The 14,874-nt window shown below is 43.4% G+C and overlaps 1 protein-coding gene across 6 annotated transcripts in view; it reads right to left on the reverse strand.

Moving 5' to 3' along the window:
- The window catches only part of PLXNA2 (plexin A2), a 742,509-nt gene that overhangs the window by 171,753 nt on the left and 555,882 nt on the right, over positions 1–14,874 (reverse strand). The window contains exon 1 of one of the 6 annotated variants that reach the window (XM_033917851.1): positions 14,244–14,291. The exons of the other annotated variants lie outside the window; for them this stretch is intronic. The gene's annotated coding sequence lies outside the window, so the exon portion shown is untranslated. Of the gene's footprint in view, positions 1–14,243; positions 14,292–14,874 lie in introns of those variants that run through there. 6 annotated transcript variants of the gene reach the window in all.

Genomic DNA, 14,874 nt, shown 5'->3' on the forward strand with positions numbered 1-14,874 from the left:
GAACCACTGCGCCACACACTAATACTGGGAGACTATTCTACGCTTCTACCATCCTTTCTGTAGGGCCAATATTCAGTGTTGCACCACAATTCATCTTGTAAGGCCTGGCCTTGGCATTCTCATACACCTGGGCAAAAAGGATCATTTTCCTGCTTCTCCACTGCTAAATATTCATTTTCTTTTCCCAGCTCGGATGCACTCTTCTTTATTACTGTGCTAGAAACATATTCTCCCCATTAATATTAAGCTTGCTCTTAATTATTCAGATTTATAGAAGTTTCCGACTCAAGTGGCTTTACACCGACCAGCCTGTTCTCAGTAATTCTTCTGGCAGTTTGTCGGAGGTGGGGAAATCTTTCTGGGTTTGGGACTTTTTTTGCCATCATTGCTGTTACAGGTCCTAATCTAAGGTCCTCTGTCACCACTGAGGTCTCCTTGGGGTATAATAATAATAATAATAATAATAACTTTATTTTTGTATACCGCAATACCACAAACAGTTCAGAGCGGTTTACAATGTAAGAGACTGTACATACACAGCGAAGATACAATGCAAGGGGATGTACTATGCAGTTGAGAGCAAATTACAATGCAGGGACTGTACATATTCAGCATAGGTATTAATACAGCGGAAAACAAAGCAGAATTATAGTGCAGGAGTCTGTACATCTACAGCAGCGATATTTATACAATGAAAATACGGTGCGAGAGACTTAAAAAGAGTAAGATACTGTGCAAGAGATTGGATAATGCGGTTGTAGCAGTTTACTATGCAAAGATAGATGCCTATATAGCGAAGATAAGAGTGGCAAAATTACGGGAGGTCCTGCGTCAAAGCGTTGGGCACAGTGCCTTTGCCCACTACGTTGCACCTGTGTCTGAAAGTGTGGGACAGGCACGTGGGATCTCTTAGGGAGAGGAGGAGATAGTGGATGCTGCGGATGGGCCATCTCATACCTTCACCATGCTATTTAAGATAGCATTAGGGGGCATTTCTATAAGTGGGCTACTGGGCTGTGCCTCTGCATCCAGAGGTTGTGAGATTAAATCTCGGTCCTGCTCCTTGTGACCCTGGGAAAGTCACTTAATCCTCCAGGGTCCACCACTTTGAATGTCAGCTTTGAAATGGCAAAGCAACAAAAAGGAAGTAGACAAGTCCCCTTTCCTCTATTTCTTTTGCTTCCTTCTCCTCTCCTACCTCATCCATTCCCCCTATTCTGCTACAATTTCTTCTTTTCAGCGACTATTAATTATATTTTGTAAACTGCACTGAGAATCTATTTTTTTGAAGGCATCTGGGTGGCCAGATTCTATTATAGAAGACTAGTGGCAGCCATACATGTGCAGATCCACCAGCCGTGACTCGGCATAACTGTGGTCTCGTAGGTGTGGCGGGGATGCTCATTCTGAATGAAACATGCGTAAGGCCCACACCCATCTCCCGACCGTGTCCCCAATTCTAAACCTCTTTGCTATAAATCTGAAACTTGACCGTATTAACGACTGATTAAAAACAAATATGTTATCTCTTAATATTCCTAAAACCAATAGTCTCTTTGTCCCATGGAAAGATAATATTAAAATTACATCTACAATACGTATTAATAACATTCCAATCAAATCTGTCGACATGATTAAAATCTCAGCTGTAACTATAGACAACCGACTCAACTTTCGTTCACAAACAGGTTCTGTGGTAAGAAGCTGCTGCTTTTATAGACTCAAAATGATTAAATCTCTGGCAAAAATCCTGGAACCAACATCAATTAATATTTTAATTCATTCACTTATCATCTCGAAAATAGATTATTGTAACTCCTTATATCAGGGAATCTGTCAGAAAGATATCAGGCTCTTACGGTTAATACAAAACACTACCATCAAAATGATTACAAAGTCTGGAAAAGATGAACACGCTACTCCTCTTTTGAAAAAAGCCCATTGGCTCCCAGTCCAACACAGGATAACTTATATAAGATTGCCCTTTTTTTTAATTTATAAGATTATTCATTTATTACAACAAATCTTACTGGTATTGGGATAATCATGATTCTTTAATTATATATAAAAAAATAAAAAAAAGTTGGGGGTGGCTAGTGCCTGAAAGCTACTTCGGGGTGAGGGCAAGACTGACAGGTCACATAGAACGCTTAATAACAGTCTGCAGCGGCCCTGGCTACTGGACCCCACATTTCCTGTGGCTGGTTTTGCCTTGCCGCATCGCCTCCCCTACCTGTTCTCATGCTCCTGCCTTCTACGTGCAACTAATTATTCATTTGGTTCCCAGTAATTAAATGATATAGAATCATTACCGTTTTCTCAGGGCTGCCTAATCTGCCCTGCTTTTCTGTTTCTTATCAATGCTGACTTTCGATTCTCCTTAATTTTATTTTAGAAGGGGACGTGTTGGGGGAGAAGATCCCTTTTCAGCAGATAAAGAGATGGAAGAACATTGCAAGCCAAAGCACCAACGCTTCCACAATTTCACAGGGGCACCGATGCCGTGGCTGGCCTGTGCCCTTGACGCTAACTCGCAGGGCATCCGCATGAACTGCCAGGCTGCCCGGGGGACTCTACCGGGGCCACTGCAGTTCAAACAGGAAATCTATTTTTAATGACTCTGGAGAAAACAGTTGTTACTTAGTAATTCGCTGTAATTAAAGCTTTATATCACTCAGTGAACAGAGGCAGAGAATTGATGAACTTTTCAACGAGTGTTTTCCATTCTTGGAAACTTCAAGCACCTTCTGCTGAAATAATAACAGCTCATAAGAAGAAGGAAAAAACCTTAGAAGCATTAAAGGTGAAAGATTGTTCGCTCCCGTCAAGAGAAATTCAACCCATTATTCCATGTCTGTGCACGGTATGGTACTTTAGGGACTGCATCATAAAAAAAAAATCATTATCTTTTGCACAAAAGCGGCATCCAAGGCTTCTCATGCACATCACTCGATGCTGGTGACCTGGAATTCCAAATGAAAACTGATGACCCGCAACTGACTCTCCCAGGTCAGGCTGAGGTGTCCAAAAACTAACCAGCCTTGTCAGCTACGACCACTTTCCCATTAGATGCACATTAGAGAATGGCACGGGGACAAATTGTTCCCCGTCCCCACAAGAACTCATTTTCCCGTCCCCACGAGTTCTTTTCCAGTCCCTGCCCCATTCCCGCAAGCTCTATCCTTTGTCCAACATTCTAGAGCTCAGAGTGTGATGTCATAATGCCTCATTCCACCAATGCCTAAGCTCCGCCCTCATCTGCACAAGCCTCAAACGCTTTAAAATCCTAAGTGGCAACATTCTAGAACTCCGATTGTGATGTCATAATGCCTCATTCCACCAATGCCTAAGCTCCGCCCTCATCTGCACAAGCCTCAAACGCTTTAAAATCATAAGTGTTCGAGGCTTTGTGTGGTTAAGGCAGAGCTTACAGGAATGGGACAGGAACAGCGACAAAACCTGCAGGGACAGGGACAAATTTGTCCCCATGTCATTTTCTAATGCACATCCCTAAAATACATTCCAGCTCTAGGTATTCAGACTCTGGTAGGATCACATATGTGAAATCGTATTCTGAAATGCAAGACCAGCTCAGCATGGGACCTCTGGGCAGCGTCCATGACACTTCTGGAAATTATGGTGTTAATGTGCTCTTTTTAAAATTTAGTTTTATGTCACTTAATTTTCCAAGTGTGAAACTAGGCACGTACCACGTCGATGGTGTACGATTAGTCCTTCAAAGTTGCTGCTAACAAGACTTTCTGGTTGAATATGCTAATATGTTTCTTTAAAAGGAAGATTATCCTAGAAGGTTGGCTGTCACCAGTGCTCCAGATTTTCTGAATCAAAGAAACACATTTCTGAGTGGGAAATGAAAGGGAAGCATTTAATTAGTCTCAGAACTTTCCAGCCTAGACACTAGCGATGAGGTGGAGTTCAAGAATATTCAGAAACTCTGCCAATTCAGCACGGTTTTGTAATTCTCAAATTTTAATGGGAACCTAAAGTGGATTCTTCTTTTCTTTCTGCCTCCTTTTCTTGTCTGGTGTTAAGTGCCTGAGAAGGACATAGGCAGTTTCTGGCTCTGTTTTCCCATTAGATTATGTAAACAAGAAAGCCACAGTGCTGACACCCCATGGTGGGCTTTTCACCGGGAAAGTATCATAGCTAGTGATTACGGCCTCAATTAAACCCTTGTATTCGTTAGATTTTAGAAACATTCATCTCTTGCCAAAGGAGATAACCTGATGCAGGAGTCAAAAAGTTCCTCTAGCATTTGGACACTGCCTCCCCAGGCAAATCAAACTCTACAATCCTTCCCCTCCTCCTTGAGGTCTCCTGTTGAACCTTCCATACACAAGTTTCAAGTTTATTTAAAATTTGATTCAAGCGCTTATAAAAAAAATTTCTAAGCGATGTACATTACTAAAAAAGAGGGGACATAGTAACATTTTAAGGCAAACGTAAAACTTGACTCACTCGAGGCTCAGGGAAAGGGGGTGTTAGAGAAAAGGGGAACATTTTGGTGAGGTCTGGAGTAGCCAAGGAAAGGGCTATTCACAGGCGATTATAAGATTAAGAATGAGCAAAACAAAATTTAGTGGCCCCTATCCGAGGACATTACCTTTCGAAGGAACTTTTCAGGGAACCCAACAACTTTGGGATAAGTGCACTTACAGTTTTCACGATCTTTTCCATACAAGGAAAGATGAGAGACATGGAAGCCATTTTTACAAGCCCTATCGATGTTGCCCTTTGAGCCTGGACAGAGAAGGATTTTACTGTAGATAACGTCTACCCCCTCAGTTTCAGCAGCGCAAAGGGGGCAACTGCTTTTTGCAGAGGATTTCTGGGTTGTCAATAGGATTCTTTTTCAGGATTTTGTTCTTACACTGTATTTCTTATGCATCAAATTATTTCAATTAAAGAAAAAAAAAAAATTTCCAATGATGCTTAATCAACGCTGAACTGGACTTAAGTGCTTTGGGTTGAGAATCGAGCCCATTATTGGATTCTGAAAATGGTGCCGTAGCCTGATTGACAGGTGAATGGTACCATTTTTGTAGATGGCCGCCTATAATGGCGCTGTGTGCAGAATCCATCTCTACACCCTCCACCCGCCAATCCCACAACTACTGCGAAACACCAGAGAATGTCCCCCTTTTTAACCTGCGGTAGGCTAAGTGAAAGCATCCCTTTGTTTCCTGCTCTTATGCTACATAAGCAGCTGAACATCCTGTCACGATGCACCTATCTTTCCAAGAGTTACTACTTGGCCACTGGCCAGATCAGCTACTAGGATTAATATAGAACCAAATCTTTTCCAGAGAAGAGAAAATGGTAAAACTAGAGGGCATAATTTGAGGTTGCAGGGAGGAGGACTCAGGAGCAATGATAGGAAATTCTTCTTCATGGAAAGGGTGGTACATGCTTAGAATGCCCTCCCGAGGGAAGTGGTGGAGAGGAAAACGATGATGGAATTCAAGAAAGCATGGGATAAACATAGAGAATCTCTAATTGGAAAACGAAGAATGTAAATTAAAGAATTAAGGCCAGTACTGGACAGACTTACCCGGTCTGTGTCCCATATGTGGTGATTTGGTGTAGGATGGGCTGGGGAGGGCATCAATGCGAACTCCACTAACTTGTACCATAAGGATGTTACTGGCCAGACTTTATGGTAGATATCCTGCAAACAGGATGGTTGGATAGGCTAGAGTGAGCTTGGATGGCAACTTCAGCATTTGGAAACTAGGACAATACCGGGTGGACTTTACAGTCTACGACCCAGAAAAATCAAAGAAGAGACAAGTTACCCTAATTTAATCATGTATTTTTAACAGGCATAATTAATGGGCAGACTGGATGGACCATTCAGGTCTTTATCTGCCATCAATTATTATGTTACTATACGTATGTTACTTTCAGAGACCCTCTATGACAAATGCATTCATCCAGGACTCTACCCGAGTGAAATGGAAGCTGAAAGAGTTTTCTAAAATCACCTTTCAAACTTTGTCATGAACCTGAGATTTTTATGACAGCTTATAGCAACAAGAGCAAAGCATTGAGTAGCCAAGGGAAGAGCCCAAGAGCGGAGCCACAAGGTCATGGGCTACAACCCAAAGCATCCAATCAAAAAATAGCCTCTAGCACTGAAAAAAGGTCTTCACGGTAGAATCCAATGAATCCTTGTCCCTTCCATCCCCGAATGAAGACCCAGGTCCACCAACTGCACAGCTTGAGTCCTAAAGCATGTTTGGAGTGGGGAAAGGGAAGGAGAGGACTCTGGGATCCCTTCTCTGAACTGTCCCCCCTAAAAACATGATTAGAAATAATTTAGGAATCCCGTCATCAGGAATTGAGTGAACAGCTATATTAATACCGTCCTACTGCTAGTAGAATAGCCGGAGAGTCATTAATAACCTACTGATTCGATTCGCTGACATATTAATTTGACCTGGAACCAGAACACAGGGGAGATTCTGCCTGGGCTTAATCTGTGCTGCAGCCTTTGCGTTCCACACAAGGAATTATTTATTGTCATGTATATTGATGAAGCAATAAAGGATTCATGTTGACATTTAGCAGGCATGGTTTACCCAAAAAAATATATCCTTTCCAGAGGGATCTTGCCTCCTAGCCTCTCTCAATTTAGGGAGAAGGCAGAAAAGGAAATCGCAGAGGTGGTTTTTTTTTGTTTTGTTTTTTTGCATATATATTATTCTTCAATCCAATTTGTCACTGGGACTCTGACAGGCCCTGCTTTCTGCGTTAGTAGCAAAACTTAAGCAATCAGTCAAGAGAAATCAGTAGCCAACCAAGAGAGAGATGCAACATGCGACTTGTCCTGAAACAACCTTCCGAGACAATCGATTCATTTCTTATGAATTTGGAAAGCTACAATTTGGCTCTCCTAAAAGACATAATACAAAGTTGAAGCCCATAACAGAAACACCAGCCCAAGGACTCGCTATTATTGCAATTCTCTGGAACTGTGCTTCCTTTGCAAGCTTAGGCCGGGTTCTTTTGTCAAGCTACTCTTTCTTCTTTCGTTTTTGCTTTGGCGGGTTCTTCCTATTTCTTTGTGCTTCCAGGTTATTCAAACCTCTACCAAGTCTGGCTCGCCTTAACTCCCCGGGAAACTACGGTACTTCTCATATTTTCAATCCCTTCCAAACTTATGGAGTTCAGTGACTACAGCAACAGCCCCAGACCTATGCAAAATCTTGAGATCTAAGTCCAGTCACTGTCTCTTCAGCACCCTATCCCTGAATTACTCTGGGAATGAATGCCATGAACCAGCAATTAACTATGGTATCTCTGGGACTGCCCTGCTTGGCAATCTTGAAACTAATAAACAAAACCTCTATCTGCCAAACATGGAGGAAAAAAAGCCTCAGAAGTTCAGAGGTGAAGCAAAGCTACCAAGCAATGTATATTAACACCCTTTTTTTTTTTTTTTTTTTTTACATAAAGGGTGATAGATGCGTGGAACAGTCTCCCGGAAGAGGTGGTGGAGACAGAGACTGTGTCTGAATTCAAGAAAGCCTGTGATAGGCACGTGGGATCTCTCGGAGAGAGAAAGAGATAATGGTTACTGCAGATGGGCAGACTGGATGGGCCATTTGGCCTTTATTTGCCTTCATGTATCTATAACCATAAAGCTCTATGACCTCACAATGCAGGTGTAAAGAGCCTTAGCCTATAGGAAGAGGAGATGCAAATGTTAAGAGCCTTAGCCAATAGGGAGCGGAGGAGATAGTGGATGCTACGGATGGACCATTTGGTCTTTATCTGCCATCATGTTTCCATGTTTCTAAAATTGACTGAATTTCTTTCATTGGCATAAAAAAACCTCCATCATTAAAGACGAGTGGGTCTCAACAGAAGTACTGAATGGGCAGCATATTGTTGAATGAATACTGTGTTTCTCCCTTGATTGGGAGTTCTCAGCATTTTTTTTCTCAATAGGCATTGAATCCTCAGGCACCCAAAATCTGCCCTGAATCTGCGCCTAACCCTGCTTACTTGCTGGTAGGCGTCTCAGTGTAGACGCCTACCTCAAAATGGTAGATGCCTACCAGTTTAAGCACCTACTAGCTAATTCATTTTTTAAAATCATATGCAATTGTTTTTAATGACACTTCAATTAATGGCGCCAATTTAGAAAATTAAGTTAGGCACCTATATTGGCTAAGTGCACTGATCCAGGCACCTTACTTCAGGTGTTGTTTATAGGACCTGGGCCTTAGTGTCCAGGGTGATCTCAGCCGGCTTATTTAATGGTGAACAGTAAGGGTCACTAGATCAATCTCTGAATCATAGATTTAGGGGTCAAGGAAGTTGCCCTTCCAGTTGCCTTCAATGTCACTTCAAGCTCTGGCACCAAAGCACGAGAGGCACCTGTTCCAACACTTTCATACCCAGCTGGAACCTCAACAATCGGTTTCTCACCCAGACTAGCTGGCTCAGCCGATGGAACTGCAGTGATATGGTGAACGAAGAACAAAGAAAAAACTGCAGGAATGGTGAACAAGATGCCAAGTCTTTAATAAACAAAATTAATATGAACATAAAACAGTTTGTATCCAAAAAGGTTGGTGAACCCAGACCTGACACGGTCTGTGTTTCGAAGAAACATTCCTTCCTTAGGGGTTCAGACAAGTATCATATACTAGGGAACCTTATGGATGACAACTGGAAAAAGCGATATTGTGGACAACTAATTAGGCTGGGTGAACTCCTTCGCAGTGCAGGAACAAAAGCTTAGTTCCCAACAAACTAAAATTAAACACAACCAAAACCAAAGTTCTATACTTCCACAAACCCCAACAGACGGCACCAGCAAGCATTACTCTTCGATCGATCAAGACCCTACCTGTAGAAGAATCCTCCAAAATCCTAGGTTGCATCCTGGATTCCACACTTACCATAGAACCACAAATCTCCAGTCTCTGAAAGAAATCCCTCTAAACCTTTAGACATCTAAGACTAGTCAGACCATACTTTCACCAACACCACTTTGCCTTAGTTGTACAGCTGATGATACTTCCACAACTTGACTACTGCAACGCCATTTACATGGGAATCAATATCACTCTGATTTACAAAATGCAACTCATCCAAAACACCACCGTCAGACTAATCTTCAACCTGAGAAAATATGACTCAATTATAGCCTTCATCAGGCAACTGCACTGGCTACCCATCACGTCACAAATAACCTTCAAAACTTTATGCATCATTCACCGTATACTTTACGGAAACTCTGCGGCTCCTCTCATCCAGCTCTTCTCCAAAGTATGGTTTACTTTCCGCAAAACCCTCAACAGAATACTTCTAAATCTCCCTTCCACAAAAAATCTGCAATACAAACATGTTTTCCACTCCATGCTCACCTTTCTAGACGTAAAAATTTGGAATGACCTTACTGAAATGACCAGGACGGAACCTACCCAAACAAAATTCGGGAAGAAACTGAAAACTCACCTATTTGACACTTAATCACTTTGTATTCTCTTCTCCTCCTGTATCTTCCTGCCCTCCATTGTCCTCCCTACCCTCTTCTAACCCCCTTCCTCTGTAATGACACAAATGGAAGAAATAAATAAATAAATATCTGACCTTTCTGCCATCTTGGCTCTCTCTGGCCAGTCCTAGTTTGAACTTATAAACTAAAAAAAAAGGTATGGTATCTGTAGGTGCTGATTCTACCCATTGGAATCAGTGTTGTAGGACCCATAATGGACCAGGATTGGAGGGGGGGGAGGAGAAATCAGATCCAAGGCTGGCATGTCAAATCTCCCTCCTGGAACTGGTTAACTTGGCAGCCTCTGTAACCCATAAAAATCACACTGAAACAACATGCAACATAGAAAAATTCCGTGTACTAGATACAGCATTAAACTCATCCCCCTCACTTTACCCAGAATTGTTCCCTGGGGGCTGTCTGTGGGCAGCCTTTAAACCCTACTACAGTCTCTCTCTTTCTCTCCCTCAATAACTCAAAAACCTGAGCAGTGTGTCATCTTGGCTATAAAAAGACACCGTCAGAAGCTTCAGAATGGCTTTTGTTCCATGTCAGTGTCCTCAGAGGATTGGCTGGAATTGTGCCTCCTATATACCCTTGTCTATCCATCTGTGGCAACCTGTAAAATTCACCATAATTATTTTTTCTCTCAGAACTGTTGCATTGCTTCAGGTTTTTTTTTCTACTGTCAGATGGGCTCTAAACACATGTTTTGCAATGATAAAACTGACAAGAATAAGAGCTGTTGTATCTAGTGGTTAAGAAGCCTCAGACTGAGGACCAGAAAAGCCAGGGTTCAAAATCCTATTTCTCCAACCAACGCTCCCCATGACCTTGGCCATATGACTTCACCCTCCACTGCCTGAGACACAGAAATATCAAGTGTACCCAAGCTCGGATTTGGTAAAGGCAAATATTAAACCTAAAATCAGACGTGGATATATTTTATTTTTAAACTAGAGGGGCATTTCCCTTTGTCTCAACAGGGACCAATTCTGCCATCTAAAGTAATAAATATTGGCTTCAAGCCCCCACACTCAGCCTTCCCTCTCACTCCCACTACCCAGCCTTCATTAGCCCTGGAGTTGGAAAAGGTTAAAATATCCATTTTGCAACCACGAATGAAGAAAAGACAGACGGGGGAAGGGAGGGAAGAGACAAATCGTGTGACTGGTCCCTGTTCTGGCACTTGGTCCCTGGTTTTACAGGTTCCACAGCTCTGGGCGCTCACTAGTGAAACAAAGAAGCCCATATGGTGAGAAAAGATCCTTCCCAGACACTGCCTGGAGCAAAGGCCACAGCTTCCTCTCCCTACGTTACAAGCGCCTTAGGTTAAACTGTGGAGTTTGGGATGACAAACACATTTTTAAATGAGATTAGAGGCATAATGAAAGCAGTAATGAATGAATTAGGCATACGAAGTATTCCACAGAAATTGCAATAAATATCACGCCAACAGATTAAATCCTAGGATAATGCGCTGATGGACCCCATAAAATGACTTCAATTACTTCCAGTCGATAAATAACACGGCTGAAGTCAATGTTTAAATAGGGTTTTTTTCATTTGCAACTATTTGACGCCCGTGTCTCATTCCGAGTGTGCCTTGCCTGAGGCCGGCGTAATAATCCCCAAAGCCAGCTTGCTTAAACATTGGTTAGACTGAGGAAGGAGGATACCTTTCCTACCCAGTTACTTTGCTGGTTTTTCTGTTACTCCAGCAAGAGACCACACAAACTGGGAGTGGACAGATGAGAGAAGTTCCAAAACTGGCCAAATCTTCCAGTAGGATCCCGTGCAAAACTAGCCCATTTGGAGAAATTGCCTCATACTAAACCACCTGCCTTCTGCCACCAGTTTCCAGAGGTTGTGATCATGAGGGACTGCCATAAACACAGCCTTACTAGGTCAGATCAATGACCCATCTAGCCCATTATGTACCTTAGAGTTCAACACTTTCAAAATAATTTCATAAAACTACACTTCTCCCTCCATATTTGCAGAGGTTAGGGGAAGAGCTGGCCTGCAAATATGGAAAAATTATGAACAACTTTTAGGACCGACTCTGACCCACCCCTGCCTCCTTCCCGAACCTTTCCACACTATACCTGGTGGCCTAGCGGTGAAGCGGGGCAGGAGCGATCTTCCCACTCTCCTGCCCCATGCAGAGCCATCAACAAAAATGGTTGCTGAGAGTTCCCGCTGTAGTCTCATGAGATCATAGGAACTCACGGCAGCCATTTCTGTTGATGGCTCTGCACAGGGCAGGAGCCTAGGAAGATCGCTCCTACCCCCGCTTCACCTCTAGGCCACCAGGTACAGTGTGGCGAGGTCCAGGAGGCGGGGGTGGGTCAGGGTTAGAAACTCACAAATAACCAAAGTCGTGAGTCCTAAACCCACGAATTTGGAGGGAGAAGTGTAGTTTTATGAAATGTTTTTGAAAGGTGCATAATTTTGAAGGGCTATTGGCCTTTTAGACATGCAACCCCCCCCCCCCCCCCCGAATTTAGACATTTATGTTGCATAAATGTCTAAGTTCCAATTTTATAAAGCCAGGATATACACACCTAACACTGGAAAATCTGCATTATGGTAAGGGTATGTTTATGCTTCTTTTGTGCTTTCCTCATGATTTTTGTGTTCCAAAAGCAGCTACACTGAGTCTGGAATTCTCAAGGGATTCTCAATCTGCCCTAACTATTGTCTGATGGGTGACTAGATACTCAGGGGCCAATTCCATAAAGGACACTGGCTGCATGTCAATCACGCTTAGGCGCCATTTACAGAATCACGGCTAGATTAAGAAACATACACAAAAGAGCTACACTTCCCCCTCCGTATTCGCGGGGGTTCGGGGCAGAGCCGGCCCGCGAATATTAAAAAACTGCGAATAATATTCGGGCTGGTTCTGCCCCTAACCCCCGCTTCTCCTGGCTATTTTAAGCCTTGAGAGCCCCCCCCCCCCTTAAGCCTTACCTGGTGGTCTAGCGGGTTTTCAGGCAGGAGCGATTTTCCCAAGCTTCTGCCCCGTGCAGATCGCTCACAGGAAATGGCTGCCTTGAGCTCCCGTAGTCTCTCGAGCCGTTTCCTGTAAGCGATCTGCATGGGGCAGGAGCGTGGGAAGATCGCTCCTGCCTGAAAACCTGCTAGACCACCAGGTAAGGCTTAAGGGGGGGGGGGGGCTTGCAGGGCTTAAAATAGCCCAAAAAAGTAAAATGACTTTTCTTGTTTTAAAATCGCAAATAAGCGAATCCGTAGATACGGAATTCGCGAATACGGAGGGGGAAGTGTATAAATAATCATATAAATAATCATATAAAATAGTTCATTATACTCAAATGTTTATTCTACCATCATTTGTTTTTTAAAAACCATAGAAACAATTCATCCATACAATCTTCATAGAAATACATCTGAAGCCCTTCCCAATCTACCCTACAAATTACAATTAAAAATACATTAACTAAATAAACCTATGTCCATCATAAATGTCCTGGAAAACCTTCTTATTCTTCATTAATGTGCCAATTTATGTTCTTACCTTGATCTTCCGGTATCAGATACCTTTCAACGCCCACAAACTGAACGGCAACGCCCAACACAGTTCTGTGTTTCGCCTTTCAGCATCATCAGCTTTGGTTTCTTCACTTATTCTATCTATTATCTATTATTAATGAGAGCTATTGAATATATGTTATAAATCCCGCTGGTGTTTGTATATAAAAACGTAGGCACTTGAAATGTAGGTGAGAGTTTTAAAGCCTGTATTTCAGGCACCTACGTTTTTGACGAATTGCGCCTAGCAGCGCCTAACTCACGCTCCACCCATAGAAATGCCCACGCACCTATCTTTTATAGAATCAGATAAACATCTAGTGTCCAGTTAATTTTTTTTTTTTTTTTAGCTAATTGAGACTGTTAAGGGTATTTTGCCAATTTACAAAACCGCAAAAGCAGTTTTTAGCGCAGAACATTCAACACGCTGGTCTGCACTAAAAACCGCTTTTACGGTTTTATTTAAAAAAAAAAAAAAAAAATAGGGAGGGGGAGTGGGTAAGTTAGACGTCTAAGAGGTGCCTAACTTTTGGTGCCCTTTATAGAATGAGCCCCTCAAAGTTCCTGTTTTGGGAGGTTGATGGCCTTTCCATGGAAGATTCTCAACTGCTATGTACAGAAGCAGGTGCCTTATTTGTAGAGCTCTTCTTGAGTGAGTTTCCAAGGAGCAACATTTTCTTGGTTTGAAAGTGATCGAGATAACCTCTCTGTTCTTGTAGCAACTTGAGCAAAATGGTTATGGTCCTTTTGATCATGGTCAGGACCCAAACATAAGAGATACTTGATATATGTATCGAAATTTCTGGATCTTTTTGTTGCATTTTGAGCAAGGTAATAAAACCTGATTTAGATGACATTACAAATGGAACCTCTTTTTTTTTTTTTTTTTTTTGAATTGTATGTTTATTGGGTGAACAAATCACAAGAGAAACAAACAGCACTGAAGAAACAGTAATACAGATGAACAGTGCCGGTAGAACCTCTTCATATATAATAAAATGATAGAGTGCGCATGCGCTCTCGAAAATTTGTGCGGTGTGGCACCGTGAGGTGTGCTTCTGTGGCAACATTCTAACCTCACGGCGCATGCAGGGGCTGAAGGCGCGCGACTGTGCTCTCTCCCTGCCTCGGCGCATCACCGCCCGCCCTCACTCACCGCTGTCTCTTACTCGCTGCCTGCCCGCGTCCTCGCCGTGTCACCTCACTCGCCGCCGCTGCCGCCGCCAATCCTCTTCAGAGCAGCCTGCGATCGTGGCCGGCTTTAAAGAACCTCGCAGGCCGCTCTCCAACCTCAGTAGCACGCTCCCTCTGACGCACAGGATCGCGTCAGAGGGAACGTGCTACCAAGTTGGAGAGCAGCCTGCGAGGTTCGCTAAAGCCGGCCACCACGATCGCAGGCTGCTTTGAAGAGGAGCAGGCCAGAAGACGCCGGGATGGAGGGGAGGGTAAGAAGGGGATCAATACCGGGAGCCAGGGGGAGAGGGAAAGGGAAAGGGGGCTGCTTTGGGGGGAGGGGGTGTGCTGGGGGGAGACAGAAGGGGCCATGGATAGGGAGAGGGAAAGGGGGCTGCTTTGGGGGGGAGGTGTGCTGGGGACAGCTTTGCTCTGGGAGGAGACAGAAGGGGCCATGGAGAGATAGGGAGAGGGAAAGGGGGCTATTTTGGGGGGGAGGTGTGCTGGGGACAGACAGCTTTGCTCGGGGGAGGGTGGGAAGACAGAAGAGGGCCATGGAGAGACAGTTAGGGAGAGGGATTCTAGCACCCGTTAATGTAACAGGCTTAAAGACT

The sequence above is a fragment of the Geotrypetes seraphini genome, chromosome 13 (assembly GCF_902459505.1).
Source record: "Geotrypetes seraphini chromosome 13, aGeoSer1.1, whole genome shotgun sequence".
NCBI lineage: Eukaryota > Metazoa > Chordata > Amphibia > Gymnophiona > Dermophiidae > Geotrypetes > Geotrypetes seraphini.